The sequence below is a fragment of the Neopelma chrysocephalum genome, unplaced genomic scaffold, assembly GCF_003984885.1.
Source record: "Neopelma chrysocephalum unplaced genomic scaffold, ASM398488v2 Primary Assembly neopelma1_299, whole genome shotgun sequence".
In the NCBI taxonomy this organism is placed as follows: domain Eukaryota; kingdom Metazoa; phylum Chordata; class Aves; order Passeriformes; family Pipridae; genus Neopelma; species Neopelma chrysocephalum.
The window spans coordinates 1,770,904-1,786,364 of NW_020897961.1; the positions used below are offsets into that span (position 1 = coordinate 1,770,904).

The window sequence follows — 15,461 nt, forward strand, 5'->3', positions numbered from 1 at the left end:
ATTCACTGTGTTGGGGGAAAAAAATAACCCAACCCCAAAGACATCCCCTCCAACTTCATTTTCTTCTTAATCTGTGCCAAGTGATGCTTGTTAGAGACCCCCAGGCAGGTGATTCCCGGGGTGGGTGACCTTGGGAACAGGTTTCCCTGCTTTGGGCAAGTGGAGTTTAGTTTTCCAGGCTCTGTGGATTGCTGTGGGCAGGAGAACTGCTGCTGGCAGCTCAGTTTTCACACCTGCATCATTTCCCAATCCAGGTGTTGAGTTCTCAGCAACCTTGGTTTGTCAGAGATTTTTGTTACTGTCCTTATTTGATGGGAAGGACGTGCCCATGTCTTTGTGCAGCTGACGGAAAATCAGGCACTGATGTCATCTGAAACAAAAAATGTCTCTTTGGGGATTTCTGGGGGGGTTAATCTGGTCTAAAATCAAAGTTTTAAAGTCTGAGAAAATAGTTAAGAAAGCTGCCTGTGGCCATTTTTAGTTGACAAGTTACAGAAGTTGGGTCTTTCACTTGAACTAAATATATTTTTTCAGACTACACTTTTGGGGGGGAGGTGAAAGTGGTTGCCCATCTCTGTCCTTAAACCCACCTGGTGGTTGCCTTTTGCTGTTGGCTTTACCAGAAGGTGTTTGCTACCAGATGATGGGAGATGGAGAGATAAAACAAAACTAGAGCTCTGGTTGTATTGCAATGGGTAAAATAAAACCAAACCGCTTGATCAACAGCTCTCTGAGGGGTTCTGGTGTCTCTGGATGCTCCCACAAAGCCACCAGAGATGACAGGACATCTGTGGTCCCTGTCTATGTCTCTGTGCTTTGACCCTCAGTGGGGTTTGTCCCTCATGACAAGGATGGTTGAATTGGCTTTTTCTCTTGTGGCATCATCCTATTTCAGCTATAAATCATTTGTGACCTCTCAGAGCAGGGTCTTGTTGATTGTGGGTGGTTGATAAACTTCCAGAAAATTGTGAAGAGCTGGGGCTGTTCAGCCTGGAGAAGAGAAGGTTGAATGGAGACCTCACAGCCCCTTCCAGGACCTGAAAGGGCTACAGGGAAGTCAGAGAGGGGCTGTTCATCAGGAACTGCAGTGACAGGACGAGGACAAAGGCTTCAAACTGACAGAGGGGAAATTTAGGTTGGATATTGGGAAGGAATTGTTGGCTGTGAGGGTGGGGAGGCCCTGGCACATGTTGCCCAGAGAAGCTGTGGCTGCCCCATCCCTGGAAGTGTCCAAGGCCAGGTTGGAGCAACCTGGGCTAGTGGAAGGTGTTCCTGCCCATGGCAGGGGGTGGGACTGGATGGTCTTTAAGGTCCCTCCAACCCAAACATTCCCTGATCCTCTGAATTACCGTGTCCCTTCTATGGCTGATGGGCCACACTGTGATCTCGCTCCCCCTGGGCTCCATCCAGAGGCTCTGGTGGTTGTGCTGGTGTTTGGTGGGTTGTGGAACTGAGAATATGAATTAGTGTCATGTGTTTCTGCCTTAATTGAATCCTGCAGCTGGAGGAGGTGGGGCAGACACTCAGGGCTGAGCTTTTGTTCCAAACTCCTCTGTCAGGAGGACGGCAAAGCCCCTTCCCCTACTGATCCTGATTGCAAAACTCCTTCTCCTCTTGAGCCAAGATTTCCCACTGATTGCAGAGGGAGGGAGTAAGATTTAGGCCTGGTGTAACTAATTGTTGAGAGGGATTTGCTATGGGATGTGCTTTGCAGAAGGAAGAGCCTGACTTGCCTGGTTGCATTTGCATCTATCCAAGTTCCAACTCCCACACACCCTTTCAGTCAGCACAGAAAGTCACCTTGGCCCTTCCCCACTTGGAAGCACTGAGCTCCAAAACCAGGGCTGGGATTAGTCCTCAAGCCTCCTCCAATCTGGCTGCATTTCAGTTTGGCTGAGCAAAGAAGTAAAGGATTGTGGCTTGGAAAAGCTGCTGCTGCTGAGAGGCCAGAGATGTTCCTGTTTGGATCAATCCTGGGGCTGCTCCATGGGGTGGAAATCAGCTGGTGGTGTCAGGAATCAGCACTTAGAGATGTCTTGTGTCACCCAGAGTAGCTGAGGGTGTAAGACAGAACCATGTGTGCTCTGCCCACACCACAGACCCGGCAGGGGAACCAGAAACACAAACAAGGTTTGAAGATCTCCCCTGCAAGAAGAATTGTGGTGCTGAATCCACACAGTTCTCACTCTACAGAGCTACACAAATGTCTGCCCACTCAGGAATTACTCACTCCTGCAGAATTTTCCCAAGCAGCAGGATTAGGATTTGCTGCTGTTGAGTCTAAATTTGGGTGGGTTTGGGGGGCAGTCAGAGAGCTTTATCAGAGCTGGTTTGGCCTCAGTGAAATCTGGAACTCTGGAGCAGGAGAAGGGTGGAATGTGGAACATCAGGGATAAGGGTGGACCGTGGAATATCAGGGATAAGAGTGGAATGTGGAACATCAGGGGCCTGAAGCTGTCGGAGCTGCTCGTGATCGACACCAAGGATGTTTTTAGGGTTTTGCTGAGTTGGAGCCTCTGAGAAGATCAGGAGAAAGCACTGATCCTGTGCTCCTGCATCATGGGATCCATCATGGGACAGGATGGGTTGTTATTCCCTTCCAAATGGTCTAAATAAAACACAGAGGTGAGGTTGGAACAAGGGGCAAGCAGGAAAACAGCGTCATTACATCACACAGGGCACAGAGACTGGGATGGGGAGAGGGAGCACAGAAGGCTCTTAGCCAGGGCAGCAGCCTCCTGCTTTTTGGTTTAGTTTCAGCTTCCCTTACAATTCCTGCTGTTTATCCACTTTGCCCACACGGGAACCAGAAGCTTTCCTGCTCTTTTCTGTCAAATTAAATTAATGGGGAGAAAAACCAACCACACAGATGCTCCAAATCCCAGGCTGACACTGCAGAGCTTTGGCTCTTGCATCTGATCCTCAGTGTGGTTCAAAAGCAGCTCTGGAGGCACTTGGGGCGCTCAGAAAGGCAAAAGAGCAGCAATTTTTTTGTGTTTAAGTTGGGAGCTGAATTTTTCATCCAGCTCTGAAAGGCAGGATGTGGAATCCAACCCCAGGGTTGTCTGTGATGGCTCTTTGCACTCGTGATGGGGTTCATTTGCTGTGGGCAGTGCACAGGAGTTTTCCATGGACTACATTGGCCAGATGAGCTTTTTTTGCTAAATTATTGGTATAAAAACAATTTTGGGAAGCTGCTGTGAGTGTGAGGGAGGTGTCTCCCCCCTCTGCAGCTCCCACACTCCAGCAAACCACCTGGGAAGGCCAGAGATGGAAACCCACTGCTTGCACAGAGCAGTGTGTGTGTGCTTGGGAGATTTGACTCTTTGGGGGCAATTTGGTTTTTCTAAGATCATTCAGAGTCACCTTCTTCTTTGCAGCCAGCACAGGCCTTGGAGAACAGCTCCAGACCCAGTGGCCCCAGTCAGAAATGCTCTGGCATGAGCTGGTGCAGCCACCCAAGGGCAGGATCATCGTGTCCCGTGGGTGCAGATCCCATTTTTGTGCAGGGAATAACAAAGGGAAAGGGTGGAACAGTCACCAACCAGCTGCTTACCTTTGGCTCAGTGCATTTCCAAGCAGGGAGAAGAACCAAGGGGAGATGAAATGAACTTCTGGCTTCACAGTCTCTAAGAACCCAGATTGTCCTTCTGAAAGTGGCCTTGATTTGGATCTTTAGGGGCAGCTCAGACCTTCCCCTTCTCCAACAGCACATGCTCTGCTATCAGAGTCCCTCTTTCCCTCCTTTCCTTTTCTTTCTCATTCCCAGGATAACTGGGTTACAAAGGGATGCTCCCACATGCTCCATTTTAAGGGCTGGAATCTCCTGGTGCCTCTGGGACTGTTGGATCAGGGATGTGATCATTTTTGTGCATGGACTTGCCTTGTCTCCTAAACATTGTTGGAGGGTGGGAGGAGCTCCTCAACCCTTCAGGTGGATGGCAGCCCATTTATCAGTGTGAATTATAATGAGCTGGTTTGGCCCCCGTGAAATCTGGGGCTCTGGAGCAGGAGAAGGGTGGAATGTGGAATTTCAGGGACCTGAAGCTGTTGGAGCTGCTTGTGGTAGATGCCAAGGACGTGTTTAGGGTTTTGCTGAGTTGGAGCCTCTGAGAAGATCAGGAGTGAGCCCTGATCCTGTGGAAAATACACATTTTGGGATTCACTTAGTCATATTCTGGTTGAAAATTGTTAAAGTAGGTGGGTGCTGTTTGCAAGATCAAGACCAGAATTTGCCAAGCAGTATTTTTAAATACTGGATGGACAAATAACTCATGCATCTGAAGGACGTGGAGCTGTTGGAGCAAGTCCAGAGGAGGCATCAAACTGATCAGAGGGATGGAGCAGCTCTGCTGGGAGGAAAGGATGGGAGAATTGGGTGTGTACAGCCTGGAGAAGAGAAGCCTCAGGGTGACCTGATTATGGCCTTGCAGTGCCTGAAGGAGCTACAAGGAAGATGCAAAGAGATTGTTTACAAGGGCCTGGAGTGACAGGACAAGGGGGATTGGCTTCCCACTGCCAGAGGGCAGGGTTAAATGGGAAATTGGGAAGAAACTCTTCCCTGTGAGGGTGGGGAGGCCCTGGCACAGGTTGCCCAGAGAAGCTGTGGCTGCCCCTGGATCCCTGGAAGTGTCCAAGGCCAGGTTGGAGCAACCTGGGCTAGTGGAAGGTGTTCCTGCCTGTGGCAGGGGGTGGAACAAGATGATCTTTCAGGTCTCTTCCAACTCAAACCCTTCTGGGATTCCATGATGATTCTTTGATGGTTCTGTGACATTGATAAGAGCTAAGTTTTAGTGTTTCTGGTTTTTCTCCAGTCTGGGAGATTCTGCCCCAGGACATCTTGTTTCCAGTGCCTTTGCTGACCTTGCTCCCCCTTTAGTGCTTCCCAAGTGCAGGAATGAAGCAGCAAGCTCTGAGAATGTGTATCCATCCAGTGTCTTGTGTGACAGTATTTCTGTGGGTTTTAAAAATTGCCGGGCCAGGATCTCTAAAATGCATCTCAAGCCATCAATAGGGGTTTTAATGGTTCCCTTAATTCAGAGTGAATTCCTCAGTGAGCCCTTGCCAGCCCCAATTTAGTCTCTCACCTGTTAAAATGTCAGTCTGTCACCTCTCGAAGCAGGGCTGGCAAAGTGGGATCTCAATAACGAGGTTCTTCAGTGCAGAATTAGCCCTGGAGTGCTCAGATGTGTTTCAGGGGGGATTAGGAACCTTTTCATGACAGCACCGGGCCTCTGTAGGTTCTCTACACATTCACCCCACGGCTTCAGGAGGGGTTGGGGTTGTGTTCCATCCCCTGATTGACTCCTTAACATTTCAGCCTCCTCCTGCCCCTGGCTCTGGCTCCTAGGCACTGGAGCTCCCCAGTCTCCTGGGCTGCTCCCTGCTCTGTCTTACATGGTTAAAATCAACACATGTTTTGTCTGATTAAAGGCAGAGGTGGAGTGAAAGTGCTTTGGGCTCTTTTGGCATGTGGTGCTTTACAGAAAAGCAGGGCACAGTTGCTGCTATTCCATGGAGTGAATTCCTAGCACGTGACTTCATTTTCTGTCTCTCCTTCCCGCTGCTAATTTTGCACAAGCAAGAAGCCTCTGCAAACAGACATTAAAAATGCAATTTAATTTAAGAATTAAGGTTTGTCCAGAAATCAGGGGGCAGTTGGATTGGAAAGCATGTCCTTAGGGTGTGAACTCATGGCAACTCCTGGTTTGGTTCAACAGTCTCTGGATGTGCAAGACTCAGCATGTGATCCACTGGCAAAGGTTCTCTGCTGATCCAGCTTCTTTTCTAGGACTCCACACACTGACATCCACTCCCTCCAGTCTTCTCCAGCCTGTGGATCCATCACAGAGTTGATTTGTGAAGGCCTGCAGCGGGTTGGAGGTCGGCCAGGGCAAACTGCACATCATTTCCCCCAAGGAATCTGATGCTGCTCGACTTTTAGGCCAAACACAAGCAGAGGAGTCAACCTTTGGCCACAGACCTCTCGTGGGTGGGACAAATGCCTTGTTAGCAAAACTGGAGTGGTGAAGCACTTGGGATTCCCTGTGGGAAAGTGTCACCTTTCTGTAGAAGTTGGGAGCAGCTCCCTCTGCTCCCTGCTGAGTTTTTATGCATCAGGTTACAAAACCACATTGCAGAGCTGAGAGACCCGGGAAGTGTCACAGCCCCAAGGCTGCCAGAGCTCAGGGAGGGTTTGGCTGATCCTCTGGGGCACAGGGGGTGACTCTTGGGGCTGGGCCTGTGCAGGGCTGAGGGTTGGACTCCATGATCCTTGGGGGTCCCTCCCAGCTCAGCACATTCCATGATTCTGTGAAATCCAAGGCACTGTCAGAAATCAGTGTTGGGTGATGACATCATCAGTTGGTTTGGCACAGCCCTGTGGTCATGGATGTCAAAGTTCCAGATCCAGGAGCCTGGAGTCATTGGGAAGTTCAGGATATTTCTGCAGACAGAGTTTAGGTGGGAGCGTTTCCATCCATGATAGTCTGGGCCTGGGAGCAGGGATGTAAGGAATGGTTATTGACAGCAGGAGCAGCTTCACTCTGTGGGGAAATGAGGGAGCTCTGAAATAGCCCTGTAAGCACCTCAAAGGAGCTGAGTAATGCATTTATTTTGACAACTCCTTGCTAGCAGCCTATTGGCAGGAAGGGCAGCTCCCAGGTTTATCCTCCCCTTCACGCATCCGTAGCGCAGAAACACAGTTCCTGGGAAATATAACAGATACAGTTTGTGCCTCCAGCATCGAACAGCAAATGTCACTCTCATTTCTCAGAGCTTGGGGTTTGTTTTGGTTTGAACACTGAGTGAAGCAGAGAGGAAATAAAAATGAATAGGGGAAGAACTGTAGTGAAATGTGAAGCTTGGTAAAGATGATTGCCAGGGAAGGGAGCTCTGGGGTGGAGAGGTGGGTTTGGATCCACCTCCCTCTGGGTTAGTGCAGATCTACCAAGCCACAGTCAGATGGCCCAGTGTTTGCAAAGGGATTGATCAAACTGCCTGTTTAAGGGTCAGGAAATGCAGAGCTTCAAAAGCAGAAATCCCGTCCCATGCCAGGTATTTATCACACCAAAAGACCTGTGAAAGGCTGTGTTTCCTCCCTCAGCTGCACAGGCTGGGCTTGGCAAGAGCTCTCTGAAAAGGCAGCCCCACTGAGCCCAGTGCAGCAATGGAACTGTTGGAGATCTTCTGCTGACTTCAAGTTGGTACAAAGCTCAAAGCCTGAGCACCAGGGTAGCCAGTGACTGACTTCTGCAGGAATGGGGTCCCCTCGACATGAGCCCACTCTGAGACAGTTTGTTGTGGGGTTTTTAATTTTTTTTTTTGATGGGGGGTGGTGGTGTTGGGCTTTTTGTTTGGTTTGGTTCGTTGGTTTTGAGTTTTTTTAATCACCAAATGCATTGATTTTTTTAATTCAGAGAATCCCAAAATGGTTTGGTTTGAAAGGGACTTTAGAGATCACCCAGTTCCACCCCTCTGCCATGGGCACGGACACCTTCCACTAGCCCAGGTTGCTCCAAGCCCCATCCAACCTGGCCTTGGACACTTCCAGGGATGGGGCAGTCACAGCTTCTCTGGGCAACCTGGGCCAGGGCCTCCCCACCCTCCCAGGGAACAATTCCTTCCCAATATCCCATCTAACCCTGCCCTGTGGCAGTGGGAAGCCATTCCTTCTTGTGCTGTCCCTCCATCCCTTGTCCCAAGTCCCTCTCCAGCTCTCCTGGAGCCCCTTTAGGCCCTGGAAGGGGCTCTCAGGTCTCCCTGGAGCCTTCTCTTCTCCAGGTGAACCCCCCCAGCTCTCCCAGCCTGACTCCAGAGCAGAGAGGCTCCAGTGTTTTGGAGCCTTGGAGTGGAGTCTTGGATCCAAGGCCCTCCTAAATGACAAAACTCTCAGCAAGCCCTGAGTGCCAAGAGTTCACCTTCAACATTTAGGAAAAGAGAAAAAAGGTGTTTGACTTACAGGTTGATGCCAGGGGCCATCCCCGGGCAGCTCCTGCCCTCTGGCACCTGCTAATGAAGTGACTGTGCCAGCTGGGATGAATTGGCTCAGCCCTGGGCACAGGCAGCACCAGCCCAAGGAGAGCTGGCCCTGGTGAAGAGCCAGGATTAAACTTCTACACTGCACATGGTGGGAGCTTGTTTGACATCAGCACTCAGGGAGCAAAGGAAATGCAGCAAATAGAGCCTTTTTTCCCTCCAAGTTGTCATCCCAAGGAATAAAACATCCTCACACACATATAGGAGAAGTGAGCATGTTCATTCACAGGGACAGGGGGTGACTCTTGGGGCTGGGCCTGTGCAGGGCTGAGGGTTGGACTCCAGGATCCTTGGGGGTCCCTTCCAACTCAGCACATTCTGGGATTCTGTTCACAACCAATTTGGCAACAAGGACTAAAAGGGAGGAGGGTGAGGGAAGGCTGCTTCCCCCCAGCCTGGGGCTGGCACAGGCACAGATTCCTCTCCTGGAGGGACCTGCCCATCCCCACCGTGGTGAGGTCACAGAGGCACAGAATGTGCTGAGCTGGGAGGGACCCCCAAGGATCACGGAGTCCAACCCTCAGCCCTGCACAGGCCCAGCCCCAAGAGTCACCCCCTGTGCCCCAGAGGATCAGCCAAACCCTCCCTGAGCTCTGGCAACCTTGGGGCTGTGCCCACTGCCCTGGGGAGCCTGGGCAGTGCCCAACCAGCCTCTGGGGGAAGAACCTTTGGCTGAGATCCAACCTGAGCCTGCCCTGACACAGCTCCAGCCATTCCCTGGCTGCTGTCCCTGGTCCCCCCAGAGCAGAGCTCAGTCCCTGCCCCTCCTCTGCCCCTGCCCAGGAAGTTGGAACTGCAGTGAGGTCTCCCCTCAGCCTCAAGAGTTTAGGAGGGATTGATGTTTAGGAGGGATTGGTGTTTGGGAGGTGCTGTCGAGTGTTTGAAGGGAACTGGGACCAGTCAGTGAGTTGTGGTTACACCTTGGTTTGATCGTGACTGTGTAAAATAACCCTCTCATGTATCAGGTGCTGCCTTTCTCTGTCCCCAAGCACAGCTGGGCCTCACATGGCATCTCTCACAGCTTCCAGTCTTTCTCTGCTCTTTTGTTCCTGTTGTTTCTTAGGGCTCAGTTGAGCTGACAGGGACTTGTGCTCTGTTCCTACCTGTCAGGAGAATTACTTTTGAACTCAGCTTTGTGCCAGCCCACGGTGTCAGCTGTGTGTTTGTCCCCAGATGCACGGCCTTGGCTTGCAGCATCCTTGTTACAGGCAATGATTCACCAGGAGAGGCTTCTCTCCTGATTTCTGCTGTTTGGCTTGAGTGTTCTCAGATTAAAAGCAATGTTTCAGCCAAAAACAGAGCAGGTTTGCTCTGGAGTGATGCTCTCATGAGCCCATTTTCACCTTTAAAAGTCAATTTGTTGTAGTTTCTGTATCTGATAGTCTCTCAAAGCAAGTGTAGAAGCTGGAGGAGTATTTTGGTATAAGCTGGGACAGAACACGCTGCCGAAGTCCCACTTTAGGTACCAAGGGGTCCCTTTTTGGATATCAAGGGGCCTTTGGCAGCTCAGTGAAGGATCAGGGGGGTTCAATCATGATCCTTCAGCCCCAGTTTGGTGCTGGAGTTGGTGCTGGGGTGAGTTCAGAGATGGGTCTGACAAAGAGAACTTTGTTTACCTGTGAAGTTTGTTCGCCGTGATTTTTGTGCTCAGTGGAGAGGAAGAACATGAGTGAAAGTCAACTGCTTGGCCGCCCTTGAGAAAAAAATATATTCATGTTAAAAAAAGAAAAGTAAATAACACGTTCCCGTTAAGTGCCTGATAGTTATACATATTACATCTCAAAGTAATTATCATTTAATTAGCAGTCTGGCAACAGTGGAAGGAGATGAAGTTACAGTTCCAGAGCTGTTATTGCTGGGAGGGAGAGAAGGATGGTGTTCCTGGTGAAGCAATTCCTGCAGTAGCCATTGGGAATGGCCCTTGGGGAGGGTGAGCAGCTCCATGGAGCCAAACCCTCCAGGACAGCAGAGACTCAGGAGGTGGGACTGAAACCTGCAGGGTTTCCATGAGTGATATCTGCTGTCCACGAGGAATTGGATGCTCCCACTTGAAAAGCAGAGGGAGTGGGTTTAGGGTTAGGTGCCAGGTTAGATGAGCAGGTGCAGTCCTGGACACCCAAACTCTGGTCACCATCCAAGGTATTTCTAAGGAAAAATGTTTGGTCCCTTTTTTCTTTCTCTTTTCTTCTGTCAAATGTTTTGTTCTAAGTCAGGGCTTCAAGTGCCAAGTGTTAAGGAATCATAGATAAGGGAATGGTTTGAGTTGGAAGGGACCTTAAGGACCATCTCATTCCACCCCCTGCCATGGGCAGGGACACCTTCCACTAGCCCAGGTTGCTCCAAGCCCCCTCCAACCTGGCCTTGGACACTTGCAGGGATGGGGCAGCCACAGCTTCTCTGGGCAGCCTGTGCCAGGGCCTCCCCACCTGAACAGGGAAGAATTTCTTCCCAATATCCCATCTAACCCTGCCCTCTGGCAGTGGGAAGCCATTCCCCCTTGTCCTGTCCCTCCAGGCCCTTGTCCAAAGTGTAGTGAAATAAGTGTTATTCCTCTAACATGTCATCTTTAGGGCTTTGGGGTAGAGGGGTTGAAACAAGATGATCTTTAAGATCCCTTCCAACCCAAACCATTCTATGAAATAAAAGGGCAAGAAATGTTTCACTTCTCAGAGGTGGAATCTCAGCATTCACCTGCTCTCGTGTCACAGGGAGTTTGAAGTGGTGCAAATGCAAATCCTTAAATCCAGGATTCTGTGAACCCATTGTCTTCTGGAGGAACTGAGAGCTGGTTTAAGGGTTCTGGCTGCCCAGCTGTGTGTTAAATCCAAGGATCTGGGGGGACTGGTGGAGGCACCTCCCGTTGTGCTCCGAGCTGCCCAATGAGCTGCATTTCAGTCGCTGCCAATTAACACAAATGAGCTTTTCAACCACTTCTGGCCAAACTCAAGCCAGTGGCTGAGTTGCCCTGAGGAGTTGTGCATCTCTGGTGTGGAATAAATAGGTCTGATTTGCATAGGCAAGCACTGCTTGTTTAATGGAGAATCCATGTGGGATTAAAACCCTGGATAAGCTGTTCAGGAGGGGCCTTGAGGTGACTGAGAGTCGATGGTGGGCAGAGACTGTGAGACTGGGGGTTAATAAAGGTGGGTGCTCCCCTTACCTGCCCTGTGCTGTAACAGCAGCTTCCCTGTGGATGGATCCACAGCTGCCCTGTGGAGGGATACACAGTTTTCCTGTGGAGGGATGCACAGCTTCCCTGTGGAGGGATCCACAGCATGTGGAGACACTTGGATTTACTCCCCTCCCAGCTCAAGATTAAAATTTCAAATCACTTAGCATTGCTTGAATTTTGTCTCCCGTTGGTTAACATGTTTTAATTAATGAGATAGAAGAAAATCTCTTTTCCTAGTGGGGCCCAGGCTCTGGGGCTCAGCCCCTGGGATTGATCACAAGATGTGCTCGGGCTGGATCATTCCTGGGCAGGGAAAATGGAACAGCAATTTCCAGCTCTGCCCTGAGGGTCAGACCTTTAGGGGACCAGTCATACAGGGAAAGTAAAACCAGGCTAATCAGATACTGAGCCTTCCTCGCTCTTTATCCGTGTTAATCTGGGCTCCCTTTTTTCCCTCTTGATTTTTTCTCTTGGTTTGCTTTCCAGACAGGGAAAGTGTTTTTCTTGCGTCTTTTATGCATTTTTCAGTGGCTTCCACTATGGGCTCATATGAAAATCTTGCTCTGCTTTATCTCAGCTCCAAGTCTGAGACTCTGTGTTGCCTCTCCTGTAGGACTGTCCCTAATAAATCACTGGGAATGGTCGCTGTTATTTTCCCCAGTTCTGTCTGTGTGAATAAATGGGACCCATTAAGGGTCACGCCCTCGGCACACAGATGTTTGCAGATGTGCTGCAGTGGTTGTGGGAAGGATCCTCAGTCCCCTGTGCTCTGGAGAGGCACCTGGGTGGGCCTGAGGGGTCCCCCCCTGTGGGACAGACAGGGTATCCCCCCGAGTCCCTGCCCTGCCTCCAGCAATAGCTCTGCAACTGCCTGGAAATGAGCTCAAATCAAGAGCCATCTTTTAAGTACATCCCAAGGGAGAACACTGTAATTGCAACTATTTCTTTAAAACCATTCCTGAACAGTCCCCATTTGAAGAGTAATTATCAAATTTACTGTCTCCAAGGTGACTCGTTCAGGGTTTGTGCTCTGACACTCAGAGCTGCACCCCTCAAATCTGTGACCCAGCACTGCTCCCTGTGTGCCCACGGAGCACAGGACCCCCAGGACCACTGGGAAGGTCACCTTGGGCTATGGCAGGGCTCAGGTCAGGGATGGAGAACGGCCCCAAATATCTTCTGCATGTTCTCCTGGCCCTGAGCTCACTCCCATCTCCCAGCTCCTGCTCTGGAAGGGCTTCTCGAGATTTCTGAGGTCCCAACAAGATGGTTGTGGGACATGGATGGGCAGTTGGCCCATGGGTTGAGGGTCTTCTGCTTCCAGGCAGCTGTGGGGATAGGGTAAGCCCTGTTCCATGGAATGGGAATCTTTAGGGGTGGAGTTTTACTTCAGATCACAAAATCCATGGAGTTGGAGATGATTGCTGCCTGCACAGGAGCATTTTGGCAGCCTAGAGCGCCACAGATCTGTATGGAAACTCCTAAAAGTGCATGGGGGTGTGGAGGTGGGTGCTCAGTGATCTTCAGTGCTGGGACATCCTTGGTTTTTAGAGTAAACAAGGAAGGGAAATGTTTTTAGGCGACAACCTCAGCAGCAGTTTTTTATCCTGGAGGGGAAATTTGGCGGCTGAGCTTGGAGGTGTAAATAGAAATCTGCAGTAGGTTCCCACGCCGTGTCCTAGCACAGGGTGGGCACCAGCTCTTGTTGCTGCTGTGGGTTGGCAGCAAGGCTGGAAAACAGCAATTCCTTGCTTAGGAGGTTGTTAACTACCAGTGCTTTTCTCACCACAGAAAACTGAAATTGGAGGGGTCCATAACAACATCAGTAGTTAATTGAGCAGCTCTGTGGGGAAATCACTAAAGCAATTTATAAATGCTTTTTCTCTGAGCATCCAGGTATTTATACTCGCCTGCCAGAGGAGGAAACAGAGGGACAAAGGAGTTAAATGCTTTGCCTGAAGTCCCAGAGCGAGCAGGGACACGACAGCGACAAAGTCAAATCAGTCTTGAGCAAGGTCACAGCCATGGGTAGATGGAATAGCTATTTTAAAAAATACATCATTTTCACAGCTTCTTTGCCATTAAAAGTTGAAGTTGTGTTAATCTCCAATAAATTCAGCAAAGGCATGCAATCTAGCATCTCTTTTATGTGGTATCTCTCATTTTTAATTTGTTTCTCAGGTTCTGTCGTTCTTGGCAACAGCGGGAAAATAAACCCATTGGAAACAGACAATTAGCCAAGGTCACTGGGGCAGGGAAGGGAGGATTAGTGAGGAAACAACTACTGCAGATGCCATCCTGGAGATAATGGGAAGGAAGGTACTCTGCTGGGGCCTAAAATGCCATTCCTTCATGGAAATTTTATTCCATCCTGGCAAAACACATCCAGCTTTCTCTGCCCAAGCCATTACAGGGGCGGTGAGGGGGAGCTCAGAGCCTGATCCACATCTGCACAGAGATGTCCTCTGCAGGAGGCAGGAGCAGGGTGTGTTTCTCCTTTGGAGACGTGCTTGGGGTGTGACAGTAGTTTTTGGGCTGTTGCCATCACCCTCTTGCCCTGGGGCACAGCTGGCACCCCCTCCCACGCTGTCCTGGCGCTGGCACACTTCCCTTGCTGCAAAGTTCTCAAATTCATGGGCTGAATCACGTCTAAAGCAAACCCTGCTCCATGGGAGGCATCCAGGCCGTGTCTGCCTGGTGTGCTTGGCACTGGGAGAAGCTGGGAAGGGGGTAAGGAAGGGGTGGGATTGTGCTTGATGAGCTCATGGGGCTGAAGGCTGGGAAGGCCAGGGCCAGGCAGGAGGGTTCTGCCTCATCCTTGTCCTTGCTGGTGTCTTCTGGATGTGACCAAACCTCTTCTGAGGACAGCGGAAGGTGGTGGGGTAAAGCTGAGAGAGATGAGGGCAGGTTGGGCAGGACCAGGTTGGTCTCTGGGTCTTTGGTTTGCTCTGCCTGGCCCCCCCATTTCCCCTGTGCAGGGAATTCTCCTGCCTTGGTGTCCTCTCACTGCAGAGAATGGACTCACTCCCAGCTCCAGGCTATACCTGGACTTCTGCCATCACAGCCTGACCCCTCCATGGATCCCAGGAGCCAGGTCAGGCTCCACAAGGCAGTTCCCAAGTGTGTGGATGGTCACTAAGCCAAGTCCTCCTGAAAAACAGGGTGGTTGCTTTCCAATTAATTTTTTTGTCTGGTTCCCCTCCTCTTCCATTTCTCTGCCTCAAAAACCTTAGGGACCAGAGCTTTTCTCTGTGGCTTTGCTGTGGACTGACTGGGAACAGATCCCGTTTGGGGGTGGTGGCAGCTCCGGGGTGACCCTGGAGCCTCAGCTGCCCCTTCACCACCCCAGAGTCCTGCCGTGGTCAGACTGGGCCCAGTGTGGTTCTGCAGTGGGCTGGACTGGGCAGGAAGGCTGCTGGAGCAGGAGAACTCCATCCTGGGATTCCTGATGCTGCCAATGGGGCACAGGGTTGGGACTGGGTCAGGCTCTGACAGAGGGGTCAGTCCTTATATTTAATTTTCACTCATTTGTGTTACTCATCCCAGCTTTATTTGATGTCCTCTGAGCACAGAGGGGATGGTGCTGACAGCTGCTTCTCTTTGCAAACAGGTCCTTAATTTTGCTTATGGCCAAAAGGAAATCAAGTATTTTATCACAGTATATCACATAAAAATAAAGGTGGTGTTCTTCCCTACCCTGTTGTCATCAGGGAAATCACTGATAGGCCACTAATTAAAGCTTAATTTGACTAAATTTGATAATTTAGCTGAAATTTTCCCTCAAACTCAACATGGAAAATGAGATTGCTCTGGGCAGACCCCACCTGGAGCCCTGCAAACAGTTGTGGAGCCCCCAACATGGGAAGGATATGGAATTCTTGGAGCAAGTCCAGAGGAGGCCACAAAGTTGGTAAGGGGACTGGAGCACCCCCCCTGTGGGGACAGGCTGGGAAAATGGTGTGGAGACCTCACAGCACCTTTCAGGATCTAAAGAGGGTACAGGGAAGACATAGAGAGATTCTATATCAAGAACTGGAGTGACAGGACAAGAGGAATGGGTTTAAACTGACAGAGGGGAGATTTAGGTTGGATATTGGGAAGGAATTCTTGGCTGTGAGGGTGGGGAGGTCCTGGCACAGGTTGGGCAGAGAAGCTGTGGCTGCCCCATTCCTGGAAGTGTCCAAGGCCAGGTTGGAGCAACCTGGGCTAGTGGAAGGTGTCCCTGCCCATAGCAGGGGGTGGGACTGGATGA

General features: G+C 50.6%; 1 protein-coding gene and 1 long non-coding RNA gene across 2 annotated transcripts in view; one reads left to right on the plus strand and one right to left on the minus strand.

The window, feature by feature from the left end:
* The window catches only part of GALNT17 (polypeptide N-acetylgalactosaminyltransferase 17), a 216,473-nt gene that overhangs the window by 120,097 nt on the left and 80,915 nt on the right, over window positions 1–15,461 (plus strand). The window lies entirely within an intron of this gene.
* On the minus strand, window positions 6,581–8,273 carry LOC113978202. Its single transcript, XR_003537508.1, has 2 exons — window positions 8,234–8,273; window positions 6,581–6,802 (listed from the first exon to the last, which is right to left on the minus strand). It is a non-coding gene; the product is annotated as an uncharacterized LOC113978202 (long non-coding RNA).